At 39.7% G+C, this 27677-nt stretch overlaps 1 protein-coding gene and 1 long non-coding RNA gene across 3 annotated transcripts in view; both read left to right on the top strand.

Moving 5' to 3' along the window:
• The window catches only part of LOC114244185 (uncharacterized), a 163557-nt gene that overhangs the window by 107324 nt on the left and 28556 nt on the right, over nt 1-27677 (top strand). The window lies entirely within an intron of this gene.
• Nucleotides 14483-17153, top strand: LOC149500238 (uncharacterized). 2 transcript variants are annotated; one of them, XR_016325271.1, is made up of 2 exons: nt 14483-14779; nt 15229-17153. It is a non-coding gene; the product is annotated as an uncharacterized LOC149500238 (long non-coding RNA). The 2 variants fall into 2 exon arrangements; XR_016325270.1 differs by having other exon boundaries at nt 15196-17153.

Here is a 27677-nt window from a genome sequence, read left to right as displayed (position 1 = left end):
GTGGACTACCAAGAGGTCCTACCACCAGTGATTATGCAAATTATAATTTTGCGGGTTTGATTTTTATTACACGATGTTATCCCTTCACCATGGAAGTCAATCGTGAATATTTGTTGAGTACGTATTTCATTAGAAAAATTGTTACCCGCCTGCGGGATTCGAACACCGGTGCATGGCTACATACGAATGCACCGGATGTCTTATCCTTTTAGGCCACGACGACTTCAGAAGTATTGTACTCTAAGATTAGTGGATAATGATCGTAATTTGTTTAAGTATACTTGCGGCGTATACTTAGTTCATATTTCACGAATCTTTAATGGATTGGAATAGACAGCGGGTGACAAGCTCGCCGTCGTTGAGAACTTTTTTATGAATTATTGATTACTGGTGCCCCGGAGGCCTTTTCAGTTTCATCAGGACAGTTGGGCGAGCAAAGGCTCAGCCAGGAGGGGTGGGATATGCTAACAGCTGCCCGAGCGCCTCCAACGGAGACCTAACAACTCAAGAGCAGCTGCTTCGCGAATGAATCTACTACCGGATCGGAATCGCGGCCCGCTGAGAAGATCCGGCGAGAAACTCAGCGGGTCGTTTGAAACCCTTCAGTAATGTGCAGTCCGTGATATGTGCATTATTAACGATATCACGAAAAAATGTTTCAATCCTTCAAATCCTTACTTATTAGTGCAAAACCTTTGAACTTTTAAGTTAAACTTTAACAAACAAATAAGCAATCATTTCGTGCTTTCAAAACAATTTTTCAAGATCGGTGGGCGTCGATTGATCTGAAAAGCTTCTGCGCGAAAGTATTTTTCCGAAATTAACAATCAAATATTGACTGGGCACACATGGGTGGTTCGGTGACGTCAAAAGTGTCGCTATGTTTGATGTTTCCTGGTCCTGTATTGATCGGTACTCGTGGGTAGGCTTAGAAAGAGGCCATGCAGTACGGCTTTTAAGAGTTCATCTACACTTGATAAATTCAGTTAAAGCAACAAGCAAATGGGGTTCTAAGTTTTGGAAAGCCTGAATAAAATTTAGCAATGTTCGGAAAAGGGTTAATACACGCATTGTCATACAATTAGAGATAAATCGATGCGCAGGGTCAATGACTTTTGTTGTTTTGTTCACGTTAGATTGCTGTCAAACAAAATTCGAAATTTTCAAAATATAAGTTGGTTTTCTTTTACACGTACCTATGTCCAAAATTCGTGTTATTTTGCCGATACCGCTACCAATTGTTTAAGTCTCGATTATATTGTCTTGTACTTATGTTTAGCTCAATAAACAAAACGGTTATACAGCTTACGGTAGTATGTACTATATTAATATTGCGGAAATGATTTCCGTACATTCTGCACATTGCAAGAAATAAACGAAAAGAATTCAATCTGAACCTGAGAGTGTGTCTGCGGACCGTAAAACTCAGACGAACTGGCCAATATGTGTTGGAGAGACCGTGTGCTTAATACGCTCTTATACACTGGCGCACAATAAAATTGGATGCTATATATATATAATTCTATCATAATTCATCTACTGGATAGTCCTGACATAAACCAAAATGCCATTAGAAAATTAATATAGACATTTGCGAATGTTTTCAATTCTGTTATACATCTATACTTCTATACTAATATTATAAAGAGGAAAGATTTGTTTGTTTGTTTGTTTCGAATAGGCTCCGAAACTACTGGACCGATTTGAAAAATTCTTTTTCCATTAGAAGCCGACATTGTCCCTGATGAACATAGGCTACTTTTTTTAATGTTTTTTTTATTTATTTTTTTGGTTCATGTGTGTTTTAATGTTTCCGAAGCGAAGCGAGGGCGGGTCGCTAGTGTGCTATTAAAAAGGGTATAACAATACTCATTTCCCCACTGAGTTTCTCGCATCGATCTTCGCAGGGGTCGCGATCCCGATTCGTGGTAGATTTTTGCTAACACTGCCCTTGCTAAGGCCAGTGTTAGCAAATTCTCTCAGATTGAGCCCGTCAGCTTACCTTGGTAGGTAGCGGCTTGGCTCTGCCCCTAGCATTGCTGACGTCCATGAGCGACGGTGACCACTTACCATCAGGTGGGCCGTATGCTCGTCTGCCCACAAAGGCAATAAAAAAACTACTCGTCCGTGAGACGCTGGAATAGCCTCATAGGTTACTAGGTAGGAACAAGGAACTGATTTAAACTGTTTCTTTATCATACATGTACGCTCCACGCTCCTATATTTTAAACAGGGCTAAGCAGTTGCTCTTTCATCAATAAGATGAATCTTTCTATTTACGTAGGCCCGCCCTTCGATACGAGATGGCCCGCGTTGAGGCTGTACGAAATTAAACGAAAATTCAGTAAACCGACTAATGCTATGATTCGTGTGTAAATACTGAGTAAAGTGTCATCATTTTAGTTTCAGATTTACTAGATTTTAGTGATTTTCAAAGCACGTACCTACCTAAAACCCACATGTTTAGCGACAAAAGTAATTATAATGAGAGTCCATCCATTTCGTTGTCCGCCACTGCACAACTTAATTAACAGCGCGCACACACACACACACACAGATAGCCTTTCAAAACGACAAGCGAGAATAAACACTAGTCATATACGCTGAGAGACCCTTTTCAGAGAGCAAGGTTTTATAAAATATTTAACTTAGAGAATGAAGGTAATGTGTGTTTTTGTCAAAGAACTGTTCGTTTTTGAAGGAACTTCGAGAGATGTTCAACAAAATGTAATGTTGGAGGTAAAATTGCATGAAATATATGCGTCCAGGCGTTAAGGTACTATTAGAAGAGTGTAGAAGAGAAATGATTTTAAATATTTGAAACATGAAATGACTTCTAAACCTGACTCTTGTGCTACTACTTACTGGTGGTAGGACCTCTTGTGAGTCCGCGCGGGTGGGTACCACCACCCTGCCTATTTCTGCCGTGAAGCAGTAATGCGTTTCGGTTTGAAGAGTGGGGCAGCCGTTGTAACTATACTTGAGACCTTAGAACTTATATCTCAAGGTGGGTGGCGCATTTACGTTCTAGATGTCTATGTATGGGCTCCAGTAACCACTTATCACCAGGTGGGCTGTGAGCTCGGCAACCCATCTAAGCAATAAAAAATAACTAAGACCAAACCCTGGTCGGAGACAGTATCTTGGTGAATGACATTCAGAATGTGGGAACTGGATGCATAATACTGGTTCTTGTCTCGTGTGTGTTTCGGGCACCCTTAACATAGGAGGATACATTCAAAGTTGGGCATTCAATTGGAGATCTTGTTCTAATTTCTAGTTCTCTACTCCTCATCGTAATCTCCCGCATGACCTGCAATAAGCGTTTAAAGATAAGGTCCGTAACCATTGTCCAAATTTTCATTCATTTTCAAAAAGCCGTCGGTGCAGTATTCCCTTATGTACGACTGTGATCTGGTCAAATCTAAGGAAACAACGCCAGGTCTACCCCAAGACCGAAAGTGATAACTCGAAATTTGACATTTCTCAGCTTTGTGTTAATGACATCACGCTACCGTCCACAAGATCTTTCACGACCTAATCGTGATCAACCAATAAAATAATAATAGTTTAAGCGTCTATTCAAAACAAAAGATACATAGAGATTTACTATAGTAGAGCTACACAAAAACCTCATTACTACTTGAACTCTTGAAAGATGGGTAGGCCATGGAGCATTGATGACAAAACGGTTCTTTTCTAAACACGAAAGCTTCTGTCTTATAGTCCTTTCGTGGTGGCATGCTCCCAAATTTCCTTTTCTAGGGGCATTCTGGTATAAAGCCTATTTCTGTGATAAAGCTTCCTTTAGTCGATATTTCAGTGCTACAGACGCTTAAACCGTATGTGGCCATGGCGTTTATGTGATACTTCTCAAGAATCAGGTGGACTATGAACACGTCTTCCCATTTTCACTTATCAAAACGGCTGCACATTCGGTTGTAGCAATCGTTAAGACCGACTATCTCAGATAATATAATATATTAATATGTCCACATTCCATCCTTTCAAATTACTATGACGTCATTAGCCATAATATTACTAGTCGTAGACATAGACAAGAAAAGTTAAAAAAATCGTATTTCTCCTATTGAAACCCGCAACTTCAGTAGAACTACTTGGGATTGCCATCCGAGTCTCCACAGATCATTTTGCCATGCTCTAGAATTAGTTAAACCTCGTTTTTAGGTCGTCAATAACACGTCCATCAAGCGACGTTTGAAAAATGACCTCAATGCTTATGTCCTAGCTATTCTGGTGCCAATTAAAATAATTATTATTAGTCCATTAGCTTTTCGTAGTAGGTTGTTTTGGCATGACCAATTCTACCAATTCAGATCGGTAGTCGAGGAGAGAAAAGTGAACAATGAAGATTCCAAATCGGATAGTCAATAAAATCCTTGAAATTTAGTTTAAACCATGCAACAGTATTTAACGGTATATAGTGTTTTTACTCTCTAAATATTCTTGTAGAATCCGAAGGGCTGCTGAATAGGTCTGTAGCTAATGTCGCCGTAATGGCGCTCGCTGTGACAAGAATCGTAATGCCCAACCGGCTAATATTTACAGGGCGGACGTCAGCGAAAGTCTGAGCGAGAGCGGGTTAAAGAACTAAAACGCTACTCTCTTGTAGCGGTAGCTAATAATAATATAGAACAAAATTAAAATGTTATAAATGCGTGAATCGCACTAACACAATAACAAGACGATCTAGTAAATATATATAAATATATAAACAACACTGGGTCCGTTGGTCTACAGAGTACAGACCGAGTTAGGAGGAGGTACTTCTTCCGGTAATAGATGAATATCCAAAATAGTATTTTATTGGCGAATACACTATGTCACTCGTCTGAAAATATTATAGCGACGTTCACTAAATATTCGTTTACCGACAAAAAAATACGGATTGGAATTGGAAGCAGATAAATAAAAAGAATCTATCGTGATACTTTCGCTTACAAAGTACGAACAGACCTGTTAAAGCTTTAAAAAAGGATTCTTCTTGGTTTGCAGTTCTGCATTGTCGCACATCGAAATATCTCAGTAATATAGATGACCATACAAACCTTCACTCCAATAAATGAGGCTGGCTAGTTCTTTTAGTCACGCCGAATGTTGAGCATCTTTAGTAGGTAATTACTTTGTGATGTGCCTTTGTAGTAGTTGCAATGGCCAGGATATTAAGGGTCTGCCATTGAACAATACCTAAATGAAAGATGTATTCCTTGCATTTCGTGGTGAATATAAATTTGATCGTCCGTGACCCTTGCAAACTGTCAAGTTTCGGAAACGTCTGGAATAAAATCGAAGGGTGAAACGTATTTATGATAGTCTGAGCGACATTTGAGAGTAATTTAAAGTTAAACGTTTGGAAAAAATATCATAACAACATAATAGCTACTTTAGCTATTCGAATGGGGTAATTGAAGTTCGATTATGCTAATTATTGATGCTAATACCAAATAAACGGACCTTTAATTACAAAGATAAATGTCGGTTAAACCCAATAATAGCTTTTCCCTCCTTCGATATAATGATGGTAAACAAACGCGAGGTTGGTTAAACCGTAAAAGCTTAATATTACCCAATATTATATTAAAACCGAAGGAAATACTATACTAAATTTGGTGTGGTTGGAATCGCTTTCGCTCGTACATTAGACCGCTTTGCTGGAGACGCAATAAGTGAAGTGCCATTGGAAGGGTGTGGAAAAGCGACATCTTGTTTACTCACCAGTACAACGAAAATATAATGTACAACGTACAAACTATGACTGCGTTTTTCTTTATTGCATTGTTGGGTAGACGATCTCACAGCCACCCAGTGTTAAGTGGTTACTGGAGCCCATAGACATCTACGACGTAAATGCGCTACCCACCCAAAAAAGCGAGGGGTGCATGGTATCAGTAGGTATAAGTGTTTATAAACAGATATGAGTAGAAGGGTGATTTTGATAATATCCTGAAACCCCCACCTGAAGCACCCCACGCTTTTTTACAATAAAATCATTTTTTCACACTATTTTTAATTCAAATTTACTAAAATTTATTTTCTATTTTTTAGTTTGATTTTTTATGAAAGCGTTTTTCTTAGTTTTTTTATATTTTATTTTTTGTAAATGTTTTTTTGCTGTCCAACCCGTAATGTACAGTGTACGAGCAAATCTGATAATCGCATCAATACGAATACGCCAGTCTTCACTGCAGAATGTTTCAGGATTTACTCAGACGGTACGAAGAGAAAAACTGAATTGTGAAATTTGAAAAAATGAAAAAATACATACAAACATATCGCAAGCGCCACGTTGCGGGTGTTAATGAAATAAGAGAGATTGGAAAAATCCATTTCATTTCAAATTCCTTATACACACACAACCTAGATAACTGGCCCTATACTAGCGCTGAAACGAGACACTTAAATACATACATAGCTTATTATTATTTATTTATATCTTTAAACGAGCAATTCTTGTATATAAATATATATATAAACTGAATGTCGGTAACGGCTCCAACGATTTTCATAAAATTTAGTATACAGAGGATTTCGGGGATAATACATCGATCTAGCTACGATTTATTTTCAGAAAATGTTGTTTTATTCGTGTTTTCAATAATCAACTTTATCGATAATTTTTATTTTTTCTTTAAATAACCAGTTCATATTTTTTTTATTATTCTGTCGGTAAGATCGAAAATATTATTCATATTTCATCATTTTATCAATATGTAATTCGTATTTAAAAATAATTTCTAAAAAACACAATTTATAAAATAATAAAAAATACCGAGCTAAGCACGGTCATCTGCTAGTTTCGACGAGCAACGCGCCGCCCTCGTCGCGGTCATAGGTGAGGACCTCTCGCTGCCGCGCGTCGTGGCTACGATGCTCGGCAGCGACGCGTCCTGGAAGGCGATGCTCGACTTCTGCGAGTCCACCATCTCGCAGAAGGAGGCGGCGGAGCGAGAGAGGGAAGCTCCTCCCTTTCCGCACCGATCCGTCGCCGTCGAGCCGGGGGCCGGAGGCGGGAATACGCCCGTACGTCCCGGCCCCTGTAGGTAGCGGCCTCCCCCCGGTGAAGGTCAAGGGGCGACCTGAGGAGGTGAGGCCGCGCGAAGCGCTACCAGCACTCTAGCGCGCTGCCGTGGAGTGAATAGAGCGACCGGTCGACGGTGTATCGCGTCCCGACCCGGCAGGCCGGTTCTGGTCCAGCGGGGTATTCCGAGACACCAGCGGCACCGTCTGGGCGGCCCGACGGGCTGCCGTACCGAGACGGCCGACGTTTCAGAGCCTTCGATTCGCCTCGAAGGCTCCGTCGGCTGGGCGTCCTTGGGGTGAGCCGCGTCGTCTGGTTGTAGTGTTGACCGCGGTAGCCCCCTACCTCATCTGGGTTCTGACCTCGTAGGAGGTTCGGCCCTCTACCCGAAAAAAAAAAAAAAACGGTCATCTGCTAGTATACCTTTAAATAAATCTATACTAATATATAAATCTACAGTGGTTTTTACGGATGTTCCGTTATAACTACTGAACCATGCATCATCCGATTGACTGGAAACTTGGTATCCATGTAGAAAACACATGTACTTAACGGATAAGCTAATATTTACATGAGTTGGACTCCCTAATAATAATGACAATAAATAATAATGTTAATTTTAAATCTCCGGCAAAGCGAAAAATTAAACAACAGACAAGCGAGTGTTGGAAGCTATCACACAAGATATTTGAGAGATGTTTGAATCTCGCTTACGACATTATCAAGATAAGCTTGCATATATGCAAGTTCCGAACAACAACATTCGGACCGGCGGTCTGCCGAGCAATATCACCCGCTCGGCGCAAACAAAACTGCTCATCACCCAATGTGCAGATAATTTAAAAACTATAAACCTATTATTATTGTAATTTTTTGTTTTTATTGCTTAGATGGATGGACGAGCTCACAGCCCACCCGGTGTCAAGTGGTTACTGGAGTCGATAGACATCTACAACGTAATTGCGCCACCCAACTTGAAATATAAGTTCTAAAGTCTCAAGTATAGTTACAACGGCTGCCCCGCCCTTCAAACCGAAACGCGTTACTGCTTCACGGCAGAAATAGGCAGGGTGGTGGTACCTATCCGTGCGAACTCACAAGTAGTCCTACCACCAGTATAAACTTCTCACGTAATAATTACATACGGTGCTATGTATAACGTCTATTTTATTCTATTCTATCAACTTACGGTCGTCCACTTATGCAAATTGTATATTTTTTCAGGAGAAGCGTTTGAAAATTCAACATCTTATTACAATTATATAGTTACTCTCGACTAAAGAAATAAAATGATAATATTTAAACTACAAATTTAAACTTCATCAGTAAAAGTAAATATCTCATTAATCATTAAAAAACGGATTTTCTCATATTAAGTTCAGTTTTAACAAAAAATGCTTAAATTATGTTATAGCAGTGTGCGTCCACGTCATAACGGATCCTCCCGGTTCATTAACGGTGCTTTTGGGTACCTCAAGCACCGGTCACCGTCCTCGTCGAACCCGTCGCTTGCGACGAAGGGCTCGACGAGCGAATTAACCCACAGACACAGCCCACTGAGTTTCTCGCCGGATCTTCTCAGTGGGTCGCGTTTCCGATCCGGTGGTAGATTCTGCGAAGCACTGCCCTTGCTAGGGCTAGTGTTAGCACCACTCCGGTTTGAGCCCCGTGAGCTCACCTAAACGTTAGGGTGAAGCTGAAATAGCCTCTCAAGACTATCAGCATAGGTAGGAAAAAAAGTGTGCGTGCGACATGTGTTCATTTTTAATACGTCCATATTCCATTGGTGCGGTCAAGCTGCAATTTTGTTTTAAGAATTACAGTAATATATTCTTAAAGGAATATTTCACAAGGATGAGTAGTGTCCAGTTGGTCTCTTGACACATGAGGATACAGAGCTTTTCCATTTGTATCAGCGGCGTCGATCTCCCACGGGAACGAACCTACATGACGGGGGTAGGGCGAATTGTAACAGGTACGCGTAGCTGTTACTTTTACATAACAGGTTAGTTCACACGAAATATCATACTCGGTATATTATGTCTCTGTACGGAGGTGATTTATGCGTGAGCATTACAGAGCAATATCGACACGCTAATGTCTACGGACGCCGCTTCCATCTTTTTTTATATAGCTCGTCTTCATATGACAATAATTATCAAACGAAAATAAGTGATCCTCCGCTATTATAGTTTGCTTTTGAGGAAGGGTAGTTGCTCTCTCTTTATGCTTTTGGTAATCAGGACGTGGCGGGTATCCATCATAGAACATAAGACATTTGACATATGCCTGAATCTGGCTTATGACATTTTCAAGATAAGCTTGCATATATACAAGCTTCGAACAAAATGTCGTTAATACCCAATATGAAAATATTTTCGGGGTACAAATGTGGTGGGAAAACGACAAAGTAGTACTATTATTGCTTGTGCATCATACTAGTAATGCAGTATTCGCGTACTCGCGTTGTTGTTACCCAGGGTGAGCATGGATACTCAAGACGTACGTAAAGTATTATTGAACGGATCAAATGTCAACATAGAGATGTGACAGGGAAGTCTATTTAAAAACAAAGCGTTTTCCATCATTCGTAAAAAATACTTTTCAAACTTTTAGTTTACTTTATAGTTAAAAAAACAAATATTGTTCAATACCACCTAGTATTAAATACCACCGAGTATTTCTCAGTATTAGAACCGTCTAGTATTTTTTCGTATCACCACGCAAACTGTTAAACATACGCTCCTACCATGATATGTTGTTTCACACTTCGCGCATACAACACATATATGGTATTTTATGTTTGGTTTTTGAAGTAAAAGTGCTCATATGTTAAAGCCATTTTACAACCCATCCACATACTATGTATGTTATATTATCTATTAGGCTATACAGAGTTCAAGATTAAATTTTTGATATTTCATAAATGAATTTACACGACATGCTAATAATGCTTAAAATGCTTTCCACGATAAGGAATTGAATTTGCGTAATTACTAGACTATTAAGATTTACACATCAAGATGAGTGTTATTTTTATTGCATAGGTGCGTGCTGCTCACAGCCCACCTGGTGTTAAGTTGTTGCCGGAGCACATAGACATCTACAACGTAAATGCCGCCATCCACCTTGAGATACGAGTTCCAAGGTCTCCCAGTATAGTTACAACGGCTGCTCCACCGTTCAAAACAAAACGCATTACTGCTTCTCGGCAGAAATAGGCAGGGCGGTGGTACCTACCCGTGCGGGCTCATAAGACGTCCTACCATCAGTAAATATTAAAAATAACAACTTCTTCAGTTTAATGACAGCAACTTTCTTGTAACTGGCTAGCTAGTTACTGAAAATTCCCAGAACGGTACTAAAATAGTGGTCCACGATATTTTTTCAGCTATTTTATTTTTTTAATGCATTTCATGTTCATTAGTAGTTTCATACATTAGTCATACATTAGTTTACGTTTGGGGGCGCTCGGGTAGCTGTTAGCAAATCCCACCCCTCCTGGCTGAGCTTTTGCTCGCCCACCTGTCCTGGTGAAACTGGAAAGGCATGCGGGCCACAAGAAATCCTTCAATCATTAAAAAAAAAAACAATTTACGTTGGCTGACTTCATACTTAAGGCATCTTTTACCAATCAAACGAGGGTGATGCGAAAACTTACTTATTGCATTGGTTGATAAATTAAAGGGAAAATAGGCATTATGCAATACACTATGTTAATTACCATTAAAACCGCTTATAAATGATATATAAGTAAAAAATGAGTACATAGAATATCATTATAATATATAAATATTAAATACATAAATATAATAAATATATCTAAAAATCTATCAGGCCACAGATATCCACTGCCGGACATACGCCTCCCCCAATAAACATATCTGTATATACTCGTGTTGCTAATTTTTAATTGTATTCTTTTCAGGTAAGTCAGAGGATTGCCGTCTTGACGAAGCATGGCTGTGGACTTGGTAACACACATTGTTATTTCAAAATAATAGTGCTCATATTTTTTCTAAGATCGACATGGAAAATCAACAGATTGTCTTAGAACAAATACACGTCATCTTTGTAAACATTAGTTGTAGGATATGCAATAGAAGCTTCATATATATTATATAAACATATATATGTCAAACGTGCAATTAAAACGCAAGAATCCTTAACCGGAATAGCTACAAATATGGCACCCAACAGTGCTGCTTTTAAAAAAATACTACCAGTAAATTTATGGAGGAATAAAAGGCGAGGAGTATAAAAAAATGTTGGAAGGAGTCAAGGAGTAGATAATTTAGAAGAGAATACTGATGCAGTTAAAGTAATGGAGCACAGAGTCGCGTCTAATGAGTAGTCAAAGAACTTTATCGGTGTAAAATCGTCAGACTACAAAAAAAACAATCAAAAGCTCTTATTTGTTTCAATTTTGTGTGACGTCATCAACTACCCTACCTTTCGCTATTGTCATTGAGCAGATATGGAGTTTACAAGTGGTACCTGAATCGCTTTGGTGTTCTCAGCTCTGAGCGGTCTGGGTTGACTACGACCTCAACTAGGGTCCACGTTCATCACGAAGTCCATTATAACGCTAAACAATTTTAGAACATTCCATCCGTCCAATAAACCCCTCGACGTAGATTTCAAAATCATCTTTCAAGCCAAATTTGAATAAGAGCTCCAGCGGTGGTTAAACAGGCACGGCAAGGCTGTAGCCCATGCAAATGCAGACGCAGTCGGTGCTATCGAAATTTAAAAAAAACGCAGCATCAGAGCGTCATAATGAAAATACCCCTAGACCATGCCGGAATATTGAACGGGAGAAGCTTTCGACAAAAGCTAGCAACAAAACGGCTTGTGTCATCACAGAGCTTTTTGCCATGCAAATTTGCATCCAGTCATGCAAATTTAGATGACTTACGTATTCCAAGATGAATTTTGGCAAGCACGTGTAGGCGACACTTTTCGGCCACGATAAAAACTCAATTAGGTCATAGGCTATTTGAAATATACTTAAAATAAGTAGGAAAATGAAGTTGGAAGTTGGGGAAATTTTGGGTGCCAGCAACGCATGAGGACCAGCCATTGTGGCGAAGTCTTAGGAGAGCCTTACATCCAACAGAGGACGTATTTTGGCTGAAAGTAGCATTAGTAGTATATTGGAAATATCACGGGTAGCTCCTTGGCTATTAAAACGGCGAGGAGTCATAAAGAATTAAATACCATACAGATATACGACCCCTCCTGGTTGAGCCTTTGCTCGCCCACCTGTCCTGGAGGAACTGCAAAGGCTTCCGGGCCACCAGTAACTCTTCAATCAAAACAAAGATTTTTGGAAGAAATTCAATTTCTTAAAGTTTCTTTGGAATATATCATTCCAAATTTGATGGCCTACCAAAGATTTTCCGCAGACGTTTATATCAGATTATAGTGGCTAGGTCCTGAGTAGATGTCGGTTGGTCTAACATACATGACATAACCCTCCACGTTTCGTAGCTTACCGATGTTAAGCCGTGGAAGATTACGACATCTGTTCCCGTAGGCCCTCCGGGAAAAGTTACGTAAGCCTTGACAAAGCCGGGATGTTTTAGTGGGTTACTCACACACTACGCATTGACACATTCCCGTGGTCCATGGGCTTCCTGACCCACCACAACGAAATATTGCTTGATAAACCCCAAGGCATAATTTCGGCACTACTTTTTGCAAATACATCGGCCACGTTTGATTTTCTTGAAGTCTCTCGTATTTTTATATATTAGTATAAATTATTAAAAATAATCATTGAGGTCCCTATTAGTAGGTATATATCCGAATTACCATGGCCGAGAAATATACAACTTGATTTTTATTTATGAAACCGCATAAGCGCTAGGGAAACGGATGTGACCGGGATTCGCGGGACCCCCGCAGACATGGGAACGATCAGTCAATAGTTTGTACGCGACCAACAAATTTGATACTTTTAGAATATTAAATTTATTTCGCTCTCGACTGTCAGACCACAGTTCCGTTTGATGGTGAATGGCAAACGGATATTGGAGCTTATGGGTTCAATTTGAATCCTGAATACGGTTATTGCACGCGATCAATAAATTTACTGGTGGTAAGACATCTTGTGAGCCTGCTAAGGTAAATACCAACCGCCACACTATTTCTGAGATAAATCAGTAATGCGTTTCGGTTTGAAGAGGCAGTTCTTGTACTGTAAAAACGATGACTTAGAAATCATGCCTGGTCGCGGCAAATTTTGGTTTTCATATCAAAACTAAAGTTTTTAATCGTTTAAATTCGAAAAATAATAACAGATTATAATCAATATGACGGCGTTAACGATATTTATGTTATACAGCACGTGCAATAGGAGTGACTCACACAAGCGAGGCGCGCCGGCCGTGTCGTTCCACTCGTAAACAACAGCTGCAACAGAAGTGACTCATAAGCCAGCTGCGCCGGCTAGTATAAAAAGGCGGAACGTGCCTTGAAATGAACATTCGTTCGACTGCGTTTGCCCGGTGCACTTACTATATCGTTGTTACGTTGTGTGATTCAGTGACTGTTGTACGTACTGGTTAAAGTTGGACAAGTGTTAAAGTGAATTGTCAAGTTAACATATTGTTGATTAAATCAGAAACCAAAGGTGACTTCGTTTTACTTGGTGTTCAACAAGATAATATCTACCCTCAAGCTTACATCAGAAGTGAGATCAGGACTCTACTCTCACTGGCGTGACGTGTTTGAACATGTTCGAAGTACAGCAAAAAAAACATGATGCAGATCAGAATACTAGTAGTGGTACGCCACAAGAGCGTGAATGCAGCATACGTAAGTCGTGTAATAACGTCTCTGTTACCTCGATGGAAGATCTGAGCCACGAAGAAATCGTCACATCTTACGTTCTGGCTCATGTTGCCCAGTTTGACTGTCGACTTCATCACATGGCATTTACTAACGGAAATACAACACGTAACAAGCTATTGCAAGAAATTAAGGCAAGTGCAAATCTCAAGTGAAACTTCGATCGCAATAATGGATCTGTCATGACGAGTGGGTAGTTCCGACACGAATCGTTTTTAAGCCAATGACTACTGCTAGAGTTACATGGCACTAGTACAGTAAACCAGGACATGAGACTGTGAATTGTCGCTGAAATTTTAGAATCTACTCGATTCAATACCAATAACACTACACGTTCGATGACTTCGGGCTCCAGCAAGCAAGCAAGCAAACAAGAAAGCAAGCAAGTTTCCGTGGGGAAGAAAAATTGACACATCTGAAGTCGTCGTGACCTGTAAGATAAGACGTCCGGTGCGTTCGTGTCTGGCGATGCGGCGGTGTTCGGGTTCCGCTGGCGGATGCAGGTTTTTCCGGTGAAGTGCGTGCTTGTGCGTGCTTGACATGTGTTCGCGGTTGGCTTCCTCAGTGTGGGAGTAACATCGTGTAAGAGAGGTGGAACCCGTAAAATTATAGTTTGCGTGGTGGCTGGTAAGATTTGTTGCGGTAAGAAGTTTGCATGGTGGTAAAATGTCTTGTGAGTCTGCACAGGTAGCCGGAGGTGAGACTTCCGCGGTCGCGGCCCACCCAGTCCGCGAGAACCGGGCAGATCGCCTCGACGGTACGGAGGCCGGCTGACGGGTCCGCCAAACGACGAGACCACGCCTCCAGCACGGACTGCCGATATTGGAGCCCCCGCGCTACGGCTGCACTTGCGCTAGGGCGCGCCGCCTCGTAGGAGACTGTGAGGTATCATTGAATAACTGCGATCGCGCGCTGCCGGCGTCGCAGCGCGGCGACGTTCTCGTGGGTAAGGACGTGGCACCAGACGGGTGCTCCGTATAGTGCCATCGACCGCACGGGTACCATCACCCTGCCTATTTCTGCCGTGAAGCAGTGGTGTTTTTCGGTTTGAAGGGTGGGGCAGCGGTTGTAACTATACTGAGACCTTAGAACTTCTATCTCAAGGTGTGTGGTGCGTTTACGCTGTGGATGTCTATGGGTTCCAGTAACCACTTAACACAAGGTGGGCTGTGAGCTCGTCCACACATTAATACGAAGAGCATAATCAAACTAAATTAGATACGAAGTTTAAAGGGCCGTTTAAAGTAGTTGAAGTATTGGATGGTGTCGATTTAATTTTGACTCTCACACATTCACTTAAGGCTCGAGCTGCTACTTGCCTCACAAAAATACAGCCTGCAAAACCTGAACAACCTCCTCATCCGTGGGCGCCCGGCTCTCGCCTGCAAGTCGGCTGTTACGTGTGCGGTGATGCGAGCCATGTAGCTTCTGGGTGTTCCATGCGCTACAAGAAGAAAAACGACACTGCTCCAGGTGCTGTGGCAGGTCCAACCAGAGACGTCAACGTGTGTTCCAGAGCTTCAGTGTGTTACAGATAAGTGGTTTTGGCTCCCCCTTTATGTTCCATTCAGGGTCAGACTGTAGTCTTATAAAACAAAGCCATAGTAATTTATTCAATGGTAAGCGGTTTCATGAACAAATCACCGTAGTCACCCTAGACACGTCCTTACGGATCCATCAGATCCAATAACTCTTGCATTAGATACCTTCAGCTCTAACACTAGGAGCAGGCTGAGGAACCCCAGTAATCGTACTCGTCGAACTCGACAAAGAGGTCGACGTGCAACCTAACCCATGCATCAGCCCACTGAGTTTCTCGCCGGATCTTCTCAGTGGGTCGCGATTCCGATCCGGTAGTAGATTCATTCGCGAAGCAATTGCTCTTGAGTTGTTAGGTCTCCTGCGGAGGCGCTCGGGCAGTTGTTAGCAAATCCCACCCCTCTTGGCTGAGCCTTTGCTCGCCCACCCGTCCTGGTGAAGCAGGAAAGGCCTCCGGGCCACCAGTAATCTTTCAATCATCTGCAGTTTTGGAAAACGATAGGTATAAGTTGAGATATGTAAATGGTTCTAGTGTACAAAGTTCCCCATGAAAACTTACGCGAAGTACCTCGAGGCCCGTCAGGCCTACTAGAAATTTCTGAAAATTATAGTGACGATGACGTGACGGCGTACACAGATGGGTTAATTAATCTTGTTCGTGAAACTGATCTTAATGATGACGACTCTATCACTGACAATAGAAGCGACATTTTTGTCCGCAAATAGCGATACAGCAAACATAGTCTGTGGGTAGTGATACAATGTCTGTAAGCTCAGGCACCTCAGGTGCAGGTGTTGGAAATGTAGAAAACGATGGTCGGTCTCGCACTATTTCTGAAGAAATTCCGTATAAATGTTCTGGTTTAAGAAATGTTTTAACAAACGCTACCGTACACGCAGATTAAAAAAAAAAAAAAAAGAGAATTGTATGTGGCTAGAGAGATGTTAATCCGGACTAGCAAAAAAAAAAAAGAGGAAAAAAAAAAAAAAAAAAAAGGTGTGAAGTCATTGAAGGGTCTGTCCGGTCCAATGGCTTGGCTATAGGGATTTTCATCCAGATTAGCCACAACAATTAGCTACAGGGATTGCGATTCGGTCTAGCATTATCCGGTCCAGTTCGAAAAACTGAAGGGATAACAATTCCGGTCTAAGTTAAAAGGGACATACTTACATACCTGAAGAGTTTTAAATGAACTGGCCCAGGTATGTAAGCAGTCTGAAGGTTATTTATAGCCAGTATAGGATTTTCTGAAGAATTATGCGAACCGAACCGTACTAGATTGTTAATATCATAGACCACGTTTTAAGTTGCATCCGTTAATGTCAGGATGAACGAACACGTTTGTTGTTCACAGACATACCATAAGAATGCGCGCACGAGGACGAGCGCACGTCAGTATGGCCGTGACGGCGTTAACGATATTTATGTTATACAGCACGTGCAATAGGAGTGACTCACACAAGCGAGGCGCGCCGGCCGTGTCGTTCCACTCGTAAACAACAGCTGCAACAGAAGTGACTCATAAGCCAGCTGCGCCGGCTAGTATAAAAAGGCGGAACGTGCCTTGAAATGAACATTCGTTCGACTGCGTTTGCCCGGTGCACTTACTATATCGTTGTTACGTTGTGTGATTCAGTGACTGTTGTACGTACTGGTTAAAGTTGGACAAGTGTTAAAGTGAATTGTCAAGTTAACATATTGTTGATTAAATCAGAAACCAAAGGTGACTTCGTTTTACTTGGTGTTCAACAAGATAATATCTACCCTCAAGCTTACAAATACGTAATAAGTCTTATAGTTGAAAATTGCATATGAAATACCTACTTTAATTCACAATTAGCAAAACCTTGGTCGGTTTCAAGGCCCTTGACTGTTGAAATCACTAAATATAATATTAATGCATCTATTGGAATTAACACACACACACAGCGCCAATTTTAATAATTTTAAAAGTATCAATTTTATTAAGTCGCCGTATACGACCGCCGACAAGTTTTGATCAACACTAGAGGCGCCGTTAAGTGATTGCTTCTCGTTTAACAAGCGCTATTTGTTTTTATTTGTTTTTCTTTTTATTGTATTGTGAAATGGCACTTACTGTTGTTGAGTTCTTTCGTGCCGAACATATCTCTCTCTCTCTCTTTCTCCACCTAATAGGCCGTACAGCGGTTGTATAACTTTCCTCACATGTCGACGTAATCGAAAAAATAAAGAAAACCACTAATATAGCGTATACGGACCAATAAATTTCCGACTAAACTTTATATTGTCGAATACGTACGCCGCATGTTGGTTTTAATACGCTCTTTTTAGGATGCCAATAAACATATCTGCGGGCATCCCTGTTGTACCTAACGGCTCCGCAGCACGCGAAGACACATTCAAAAGAACAGTTTACGCCGATAAGTCATGAACTCCACCGTGCCATCGGGTCCTGACTCGACCAAAGAGATCGCCCTGGGCCGTATCTGACAGAGAACGACACACATACAAAGCGTCTGCCTGTCTCTTTCGTCACGTGAATCCGTTACTGCTACCGTTTCGCCGCCGAAATGTGGTGATATCGTCTGAATTTGACGTAAATCACGACTTACACTTGTCGAAGTGGGTCTTTCATGGGGCTTTATGCGTACGCAGATACTTGTAAACATGCCTAGGGATAGAGGTCCCAAACGATGGTCGGACCAAATAGCGGAGGATCTGAATATACCAGTCAGCGGCGCACTCCACCAAGCTACAGAACGGGATCGATGGAGACAGCTGGTTGACGGAATCGGACGGAGTCACGATCCTCAGCAATGAGGGGCCGATTGAAGAGAGAGAGAGTTACTTTACTGGTGGAGATATTGCGATGGCGAATACGACAGTGGGATTCCACATTTCCATAGGAAGGATCATAAATCCTTCGAAACAGACAGCTCGAATGCATCGCGGCAAAATACCCCAACCATACACCGAATAATGCCAAATAATTTGGAAACGAAGGATACATACAAATCTGTGACCAATATTGTCGTGCTAAACTCTGTCACAGGTTGGAAGTATATTCAATTTGAAAGGGATTCAGAGGACGTTACTGTAAAATCAGGGTTTTTGAGTAATTTGCGAGCTTACACAGAATTCGGTATCAATTTGAGAACTCGCTTCCGTAATTTTTGGAAATCACTCAAAATATATTCACAAAATAGAAAAAACCAGGAATTTTTTAGGAGTTCAAATAAATACAAATGCCCTACCGTCCTTGGCAAATTGATGATAGTATTAACATAGAATTGGAAAATGATCCCTATTGCTTACGGAGCAAATCCGATAATCGTTTCGCCGTAGCCAGAATACTGATGCTAACCGCATCGTGACGTAATCGCTGGTGTGTAGTAGTTACAGTTTGACTTCGGAGTTTAAGTAAAGTTATATGTTTCAATACTGACGTGCGAGACACGATTGAGACAACTCTATGGTTTGAACTTTAAAATAACTGAACATGCCTTAGTATAAATATATATATATAGAGCTGAGTAAATCCTGCAAAAATCTAATTCGCGTCGAACACCTCTAAAATAATAAACGTGAAAATGAAGTATTTTGAATAAACAACGTCTGGAATCATTGGCTTAGGAGGCAATAACATCGGAGGGAAGAAATTTGCTTGCTAGTTTTACCGGCTTAAACATTAACCGCTCTTAACTGCGGCTATCCTCGAAGGTATATACCTATATATATATATATGAGTATACGTATTAAATAGATATTTTGAGGCCCATAAAAACCTTTAAAAGACAAAGAATTTATTCGCTGATTTTGTGACGATCAAACCATTTTTTTTTCTACCTAAGCTGATGGTTCTGAGAAACCACTTCAGCGTTACCTTAACTAGTGGGTGAGCTCACGGGGCTCAAACCTGACGATCGATCAAACCAAGAGATAAGTATTTGATTTTTGTGAGCTCACGGGGCTCAAACCTGACGAAAACTATTTATTTGACAGTTAAAAACAAATATGATCTTTATTTCAATTATATTATAAGCACGATGGTACAATTTATTATGATTTTTTGATCTTTTTGATTGTCGGTATTGTTGTGTAATAATTATATAATGTATATATAGATAAATAATAATATATATATATATATACGGAGATATTTCTATCACTGATATAGGCAGAGATAATGCACCTGTATGCAGATCAGGCATGCACGTCATAATTATTTCCAAAACTCATCGGTATACAATTATAGTATATTAGTCATTTCGTGTTTTATCAGATTCAATTCGAATAACTGCAGCACGTATTGACATATCGTGTGAGCGTGCGAGTAATGAATTTTGTATGGGCATTCGCTGAAAGCAGAAGTGTGTTCTGTTTTAATAGCTCGTGCACATTGAACTCACTGAATCGATAATATAGTTTTTATTTGTCACTTTTAAAATGTTGCTGCTACGTTCGATAGTAGAACCAGGGATTTCTGACACAATACAGTTTCCAGTGGTTCATTAATGTATAGTAAAAAGGTGTCAATGTATTAAAAAAATGCGCGGATACTACGATGACTGACGTCAGTTCGCTTTGTGTTACATTGCGCGTTCATTCAATATTTATTTGATAAAACGTCAAGGGCAAGAAAAGGTTGGTTTACTGGTGATAGCACGTCTTGTGAGTCCGCACGGGTAGGTACCACCAATCTGCCCATTACTGCTGTAAAGCCAAAATGCGTTTCGATTTGGTGGGGCAGTCGTTGTACTGTTACAACTGAGACCTTAGAACTCTTGTCTCAAGGCGAGTAGCGGCATTTACGTTGTAGTAGTCTACGGGCTCCGGTAACCACTTAACACCAGGTGAGCCGTGAGCTCTTCCTCCAATCTAAGCAAAAAAAAAAAAACTAAATTTAAATTAAAATTTGTTTATTGGTGGTAGGACGCATTGTAAGCTCGGATTGGTAGGTAAAATGATCCTATTTCTGCTGTGAAACCGAGATGCGTTCCGATTGGAGGAACAGTACAACCGTTAATACGTAAGTGAGACTTCTACGTCATATTTCAAGAGTTCATAGGCCTGCGTCTATCATCACCTAATATCGATTACCCTACCTACCTACCTATTTAAGATCATCTTACCCAATGTCTACATATTAGGTAAGATGGTCTTACAAGAGAACTTTTCTCAATTATTCTAGCATCTTCAAGCATTTTTTAACCTTCATCCGTCCGCAGCGAAAGTACTTTTAATGCTTTCATTTAGTTTTAATGTGACAGTGTAAACGTTACTTTACACATCAATGAATGATATCGTGCTAAGTGCTCCATGTCACATGTAGGTTATTCGCAAAACGACCGTTAATTTGAATTGACAGTAACACTACACGGAGTTTACGTTTTATATTCGTATAGATTATAAAATAAATTACTTCACGAATTCGAATTTTAAAATTCAGAGGGCAATTTTTGTGATGTGGTAATACTTCCAGGATGAAGGAATGATGTCGTCTAGCATAAATTGATTTGCTAAATTTGATAGTGCGTGGTTCTTGGTAGTGGAGGGTACGTTGGGACTCGCATGGATAGGTACCACTATCCTGTATTGTTCGGCCGCGAAGCAGTGATGCGAATTCTTGGTCGAATCAGAACCTTTTTGAAAGATATTCTTGCTCTGAGTGTATTTTTCTTTGTTCGGTAGATGCATCTCCTATAAACCCATGGTGTTGCATTAATGTTTTCTTTAATATTACTTCAGACCGAGATGTTCATTTAAAAGTGCTTAATTATTTGGAGCTCTACTTTTTGTAAGCGGCACTGCGTTTTTGTGATGATTGGATGTACTTTTTACTGGCTTCATTTTTCATTGTCTGACGGAGCGTAGACGTAGGACTTATTGGCGGGAACACGAGGAGCGAACTTGTGTGAATATCTATCGCTCTTTATATTTCGTGAAACCAATAACCAATAATAATTCTGCTGGCGGCACATCAAGAAGGCATGGGCTTCATAACTTCCGAACTAAGTGGAGTGGGTATCTGATGAAATGCTTGCTTGAACTCTATATCAGTCCTAAAGTCGAAACGGGTATGTCAATAGTTTTATCCACGTTAATTGGTCTCGTCCACTCGATTCTGTCAGTATCAGGGTGACCAGTAATAGAGAGCGTTGTTGACGTTTCCGCGTGCCCTCCAAAACGAACGGGTTTTGCGAATAAACGCGGCTATATCAGTCATTTCTGGCTTTGGAACTGTGATATGGGAAATCTTTGCGGCTGACACATAATTTAGGATTAAAGTTAGACATTATTTAAAATGCTTATTTTAGCTTTAGCTTATTTTATTTCCCTAAATGAAGTTTTCGATAATCTACTATCTACAGTTTATCGAACCGAATTTACTCTTAAGGTTTATTAAGTAAGCAAACGTTTTGAATTTATCATGTATCTGGGTAATGCCAATTATTTAATCGAGAAACAAATCGGGTAGTACAGAGAACATAGTCCTACACACAGTGAAGACGTGCTCGTGTGTAATAATTCAATTAGTTTCAAAATCATATAATGATAAACCGTTGCATATAAAATGTATAGAAGAGAAATGCGCTCGTGTCTAAACACTCATGTGATGATAGCATTCGTTAGTAGGCTCAGATAAAGCAATACATGGAACAAAATAATCTTAACGTAATTTGTCGGCGCGCTTTCGATTTTCATATCAACGTGGATTGATTATTTAGAAAGATTTAAAGGATTCTTCTAATTACCGCACAATTTCATTGCAGGTTCAAGTAATGTTGCTATCCAGAGAGGCAAAGTAAATTAAACAGCCATTTATGTAAAGTAAAGGGTCTTTTCGGAAACCTTAACACCAACGCAATTAAAGGGGAGGTTTTATTTAGTCACAAAATACTAGGAGTTATTGACCTTTATAGCCAAACTTGATCACTGTCTATTTCTGCAATAAAGCGACTTGCCGCTTGAATCGTTTTAAGCATCACGTTTTTGTTAACTGGCCCCTCGGCAAAGTGTATCCATCCGGGCGGAGTGATGTAATTAATTTTGAAAAAAGTTTCCGGTGAGCCAGGGACTTTAGATTTTGGACATATATAGCTCGGAATCAGAAGATGATGTAAGAAAACCAAAAATGAAAGAAGGGATAAAAAATGGCAATTGAAATATTAAAATTTGAATTTTAAGTTTTTTTTTTCATAGTTTACTTGATAACAAATGATCCGTGTACTGATTGTTATCAAGCGATGCGACTATGCGGTTGTGCAAATATCGCAGGCAGATACCAAACTTTTTTAAGTAATTATGTACATATGTACTTATCTCAATTTCACGAATTACTTCCACGATGATGGAATAACATCGGGTAATGATATAAGCAGCAGAGTTGTGCCCACTAGAATAATTAGCAAAACGAGGTTAGTCACTTTCCATCAGATAACCATAGACGGGTAAACAAATTCATGTATTTTACCTACCATAGCTTTCCCGCATAGAAATACAAAGCGGACAATTGGAAGAGTCGTCTAGAAAGCGTTTTCCTTCAACTTTAGTCACAACTAATACTTTAAAAATAATAACAAACCTTAAGTTGATAAAGCTTTTTGCAAATTACTTTCACAATAGCTTTATGAGTTTACTTCTCTATGTTAGGCAATACAAAATCTCAATAGCCTAATTATATTTAATGTTTGTGTTGTTGTTTTAAACCCTGCGGCGATGTCGCGGGCAAAAACAATATTTCTCATAGTTTGAGAGACACTACAGGTTAGGGATGCGAATGCATTATGTGATTTCGATTTTAAAAAATCTGGCCTTTTCACTTATTTGATTTGACTTACAATGTTATCAGGAGTAGCAGCGTCTTATCAGCAAAAGACTGGATTTTTATGTGAATAAATATTGCAATCACGAAATTAGAAGCTGTTAATATTAATAATGTTATCATATCGGTCTGTATTGATTGGCGAAATGCTATGTGCCGTATGATCAAGTACAAATAAAGGCAAATAAGAAAGTAAACATGTCTAATGTGGGTTTATAGCTACTTGTAATTTTTTTTTTATTGCTTAGATGGATGGACGCGCTCACAGCCCACCTGGTGTTAAGTGGTTACTGGAGCCCTTAGACATATACAACGTAAATGCGCCACCCACTTCGAGATATAAGTTCTAAGATCTCAGTATAGTTACAACGGCTGCCCCACCCTTCGAACCGAAACGCATTACTGCTTCACGCCGGAAATAGGCAGAGTGGTGGTACCTACCCGTGTGGACTCCCAAGAGGTCCTACCACCAGTGAAATATATATATATTTGTAAGTTTTTATTTTGTGTCAGCCATGTTGGGGAGGGGTTGCCATAATCGCCACGCTTGGCATGCGGGTTGGCGATCGCAGTGTGTTGTTATGATACTCGGAGAACGCTGCTGCCCGTTCTCTGGATAATCCCTTAATCGCCTCTTACGACACTCACAGGATATATAGGATAGATTAATAATATACAGTCTTTTTCTTATTCTTGTATAACACTCGAAAGTTTTTCGATTCGAATGGAAAGTTTGCATTTTGTGGATTTTTCGGATTTTTTCCAATTTTTTTTCAACTATAATAATATCAGTCTTAAAATTATCTTAGTCTTAATATCTTAATATCTAAGTCTTAATATCTACAATTTCCGAAGATTGAACCCATAAAGAAAAAATGCAAATTATTTACTAGAACCAATGGAATCTCCTGGAATTTGATCGTAGCGCCATGTATTTTTACCAACTTAATTATAAAATCTCGTTAGCACTACTAGGAACATTGTAAAATAATAATATTAATAAGCCTTTTATTTCCAACAACCGATTACAAACGGGTTTTTCTTAAAATTACAAACTTATTCTGTTGTTGGAACCCGCTCCGGGCTCAAATTGTAAAAGAAATAATGTGTAATAATGTGCAAGAAATACTGGAGATCAACGAATCATGCGAACCAAAGTATAGAAATTGATTTTTACTTGTATAGATTTAAGATTAACTAATTACACAATACATGGCTTAATTTCATAAGTTTATGTTTTGTTTTGCAATGCATACGCATAAACAACTCATGAGGAGGCAGTAATCTATATATACCCAATTTAGATTCTCCTTTTTTAATTGTATTAGTGGTGGTATGACCTCTTGTGAGTCCGCACGGGTAGGTACCACCACCCTGCCTATTTCTGCCGTGAAGCAGCAATGCGTTTCGGTTTGAAGGACGGGGCAGCCGTTGTAAATTTACTGAGACCTTAGAACTTATATCTCAAGGTGGTACATTTACGTTGTAGATGTTTGTGGGCTCCAGTAACCACTTAACACCAGGTGGGCTGTGAGCTCGTCCACCCAACTAAGCAATAAAAAAAAATCTTTTTACAATATACAATAACGACGATTAGACCGAAAGCTGCATCCTTTGTGAGCTTTATAAGTTCATACTGTGTTCTGCTGATTTCTTTGACACATTAACTAAATTCGATTCGTGCTTGCAATAAGTCTAACCGTAAGTACCTCCAGAAATATTGTTGATTTGACTTTTATTATACCCGATATGTTTTATTTATCATGGTCGTCACATCACTATGCAACAATGCGACTCGGGACAAGAAAAACGTCTTTATAACGCACCTGGTCTCTCTCTTATACCGCGACCGTTTAATTTGATACTTACATTTATTAATCTTTACTGTGATCATCTATCTAGATAAAATATGACCGGCTCTGTTCTTAAACACCGTAGACTGACGGTTAAAACAATTTTCGTAACATCCATATCTCATTTAAATATGTATTTTGATTTCGATGAGCACGCTGGAAATTACGCGATAATTGTTGGCGGTGAATTATTAATCTCATGTCTAATTAATGAAGGCGTTCTAATCCTACCGACAGGCCCCGAAATTTCTAAGGAAATATGTATTTAACACGTGCTCACGAACGACTTGTACGATGAAGGAATAATATCGTGTTGTGATATGTCTTCTTCTTTTTCTTCACCTTATCCCAGTAGGTGGAGTCGGCACAGCAAATTTTTCTCTTCTATTCTCTTCTATCAGCCGTCAGCTCAACACTCACTCCTCTCTCTCTCTCTTATCGTTATTCACACACACTCTATTCATGTCTTTTTCGGTCGACCTCTTTCCCCTCTACCTTGCACTACCATTTCCATACATCTCCTAGTCACATGCATCTTCTCTCTACGCATCACATGTCCATACCAAGCTAACCATCAGCTCTTTAATTTGTTAATTACCGGAGCTACTGTTTGGACTTTACTGGTGGTAGGACCTCTTGTGAGTCCGCATGGGTAGGTACCACTACCCTGCCTATTTCTGCCGTGAAGCTGTATTGCGTTTCGGTTTGAAGGATGGGGCAGCCGTTGTAACTATACTTGAGACCTTCAAACTTATATCTCAAGGTGGGTGGCACATTTACGTCGTAGATGTCTATGGGTTCCAGTAACCACTTAACACCAGGTGAGCTGTGAGCTCCTCCGCTCATTTGAGCTATAAAAAAAAGCTACTTCCACACTTCCTCTGATATACTACTCTGTGTTGTGATATTTAAATAAGCAAAATGTATCAATTAGTAGGTATAATGTAAGCGGTAGGTCGTATTAAGCTTACACAGGTACATCTTACCTATTTATATGGCAAAGTAGTTTTGCATTCCGTTTGGAAGAGTGGGATAGCCAATAATGCACAGTAAGTTCGATACTTGATCCTTATATCTTAAAGTGGGTGACGACAATCATATTATTGGTGAGTCGGGTAGCTAGATTCAACTATGTTTGCATTATATTAAAAAAAAATTGTACCTAAGAATCTTATATAAGGCACAAACGTCTATGCGATAATTATTTCTTTCTACACATTAAAAACCAATGTTTAATTAAAATAATAATTATTATTATTATTCAAGTATCAAAATGTGTCGTCCGCAGTAAAACCGAAGCAGGTGGGCGAGCCCTCAAAACAATTACGTCTGTATTAATTTTATATTATGTAGTACTCGGATTTATTTCTTTCTACCCACTTTGAATACTAATATTGTGGAAGGGAGGAATTGTCAAACGTTCTGGTAATAGTAATCGCTTTTAGATTTAGGAGCGTTCTTTATCTAACAAATTGACGTGGCGTTACACAGGTGAAACTAGTTCGGAACGAAAAATGGATGCACGTAACACAGGTTCATTAATATCTTCCATGACAAATCAATAAGTAAATTGATAAAATTGTGCTCTTCTACCCACTTATGTAAAGCTCTCCCTCTTTAAGAACGGCTAGCTGGTAGATAACTCAATTCTTGAGTTAAGCTCGCCATTTTATAAGTTTTCGCTATTATTGTATTGTATTAACTGTGTGTACAATCTATGTATATAAAAATGAATTGCTGTTCGTTAGTCTCGCTAAAACTCGAGAACGGCTAGACCGGTTTGGCTAATTTTGGTCTTGAATTATTTGTGGAAGTCCAGAGAAGGTTTAAAAGGTAGATAAATATGAAAATGCTCGGAAGTAAATAAAAATAATAATTTTGTTTTTCCTTTGATGTGTCCTCCGTCGGACGAATTCCTTTTGTTTGTTTTAAGTTTATTTTATACAAAAGTTTAGGTCTTTTATTTATCGATTGAGGCACTACGAAGTCTGCCGGGTCAGCTAGTAAAGAATAAAAACAAATATTGTTATTATAAAAATGAAATCCACATAATTTGCGTAATTAGCGGTATCTAGCGCGCGTTGTGAGTTCGCTCGGATAGGCACCACAATCCTGCCGTTTCCCTCTAAAGAACTCCCAGTTGATATAATAACAATTGAGACTCGGACCGCATATTTTAAGATTGGCCCAGCCGTATCCTCCTCCCATCATTTACAGCAGTAAAAAATGCTTTTACCATTGACGTCGTATAATCAAAAGAACTTGCCATTGTAATACGCTTTTATTAGCTTCATACGTATGTTAGTATATAAGGGAATCTTTGGACATGATTTTGATTCCTCTTCAAAATGTCGGATTAACTCGAAATTTGGCATACTTATCAAGGACTGATGACAATTTAATATTTTAAATAGTTAGATCCGTTATTTACTTACGGCAGTCAGAACAAAAAATTCATTTGGGTGCCTTCTTTTTTTCACTTAGGATTTAAAGTATATTAATGAACTAGCTTTTGCCCGCGACTCCGTCCACGTGGAATAGTTACTTTGGCATAACGCAAAATTTTACCCCCCACTTCATTTA

Source organism: Bombyx mandarina, chromosome 23 (assembly GCF_030267445.1).
Source record: "Bombyx mandarina strain Sakado chromosome 23, ASM3026744v2".
NCBI classification, from domain to species: Eukaryota; Metazoa; Arthropoda; class Insecta; order Lepidoptera; family Bombycidae; genus Bombyx; species Bombyx mandarina.
The sequence above is the reverse complement of the archived record's forward strand: the minus strand, read 5'-3'. Positions and strand labels throughout refer to the sequence as shown.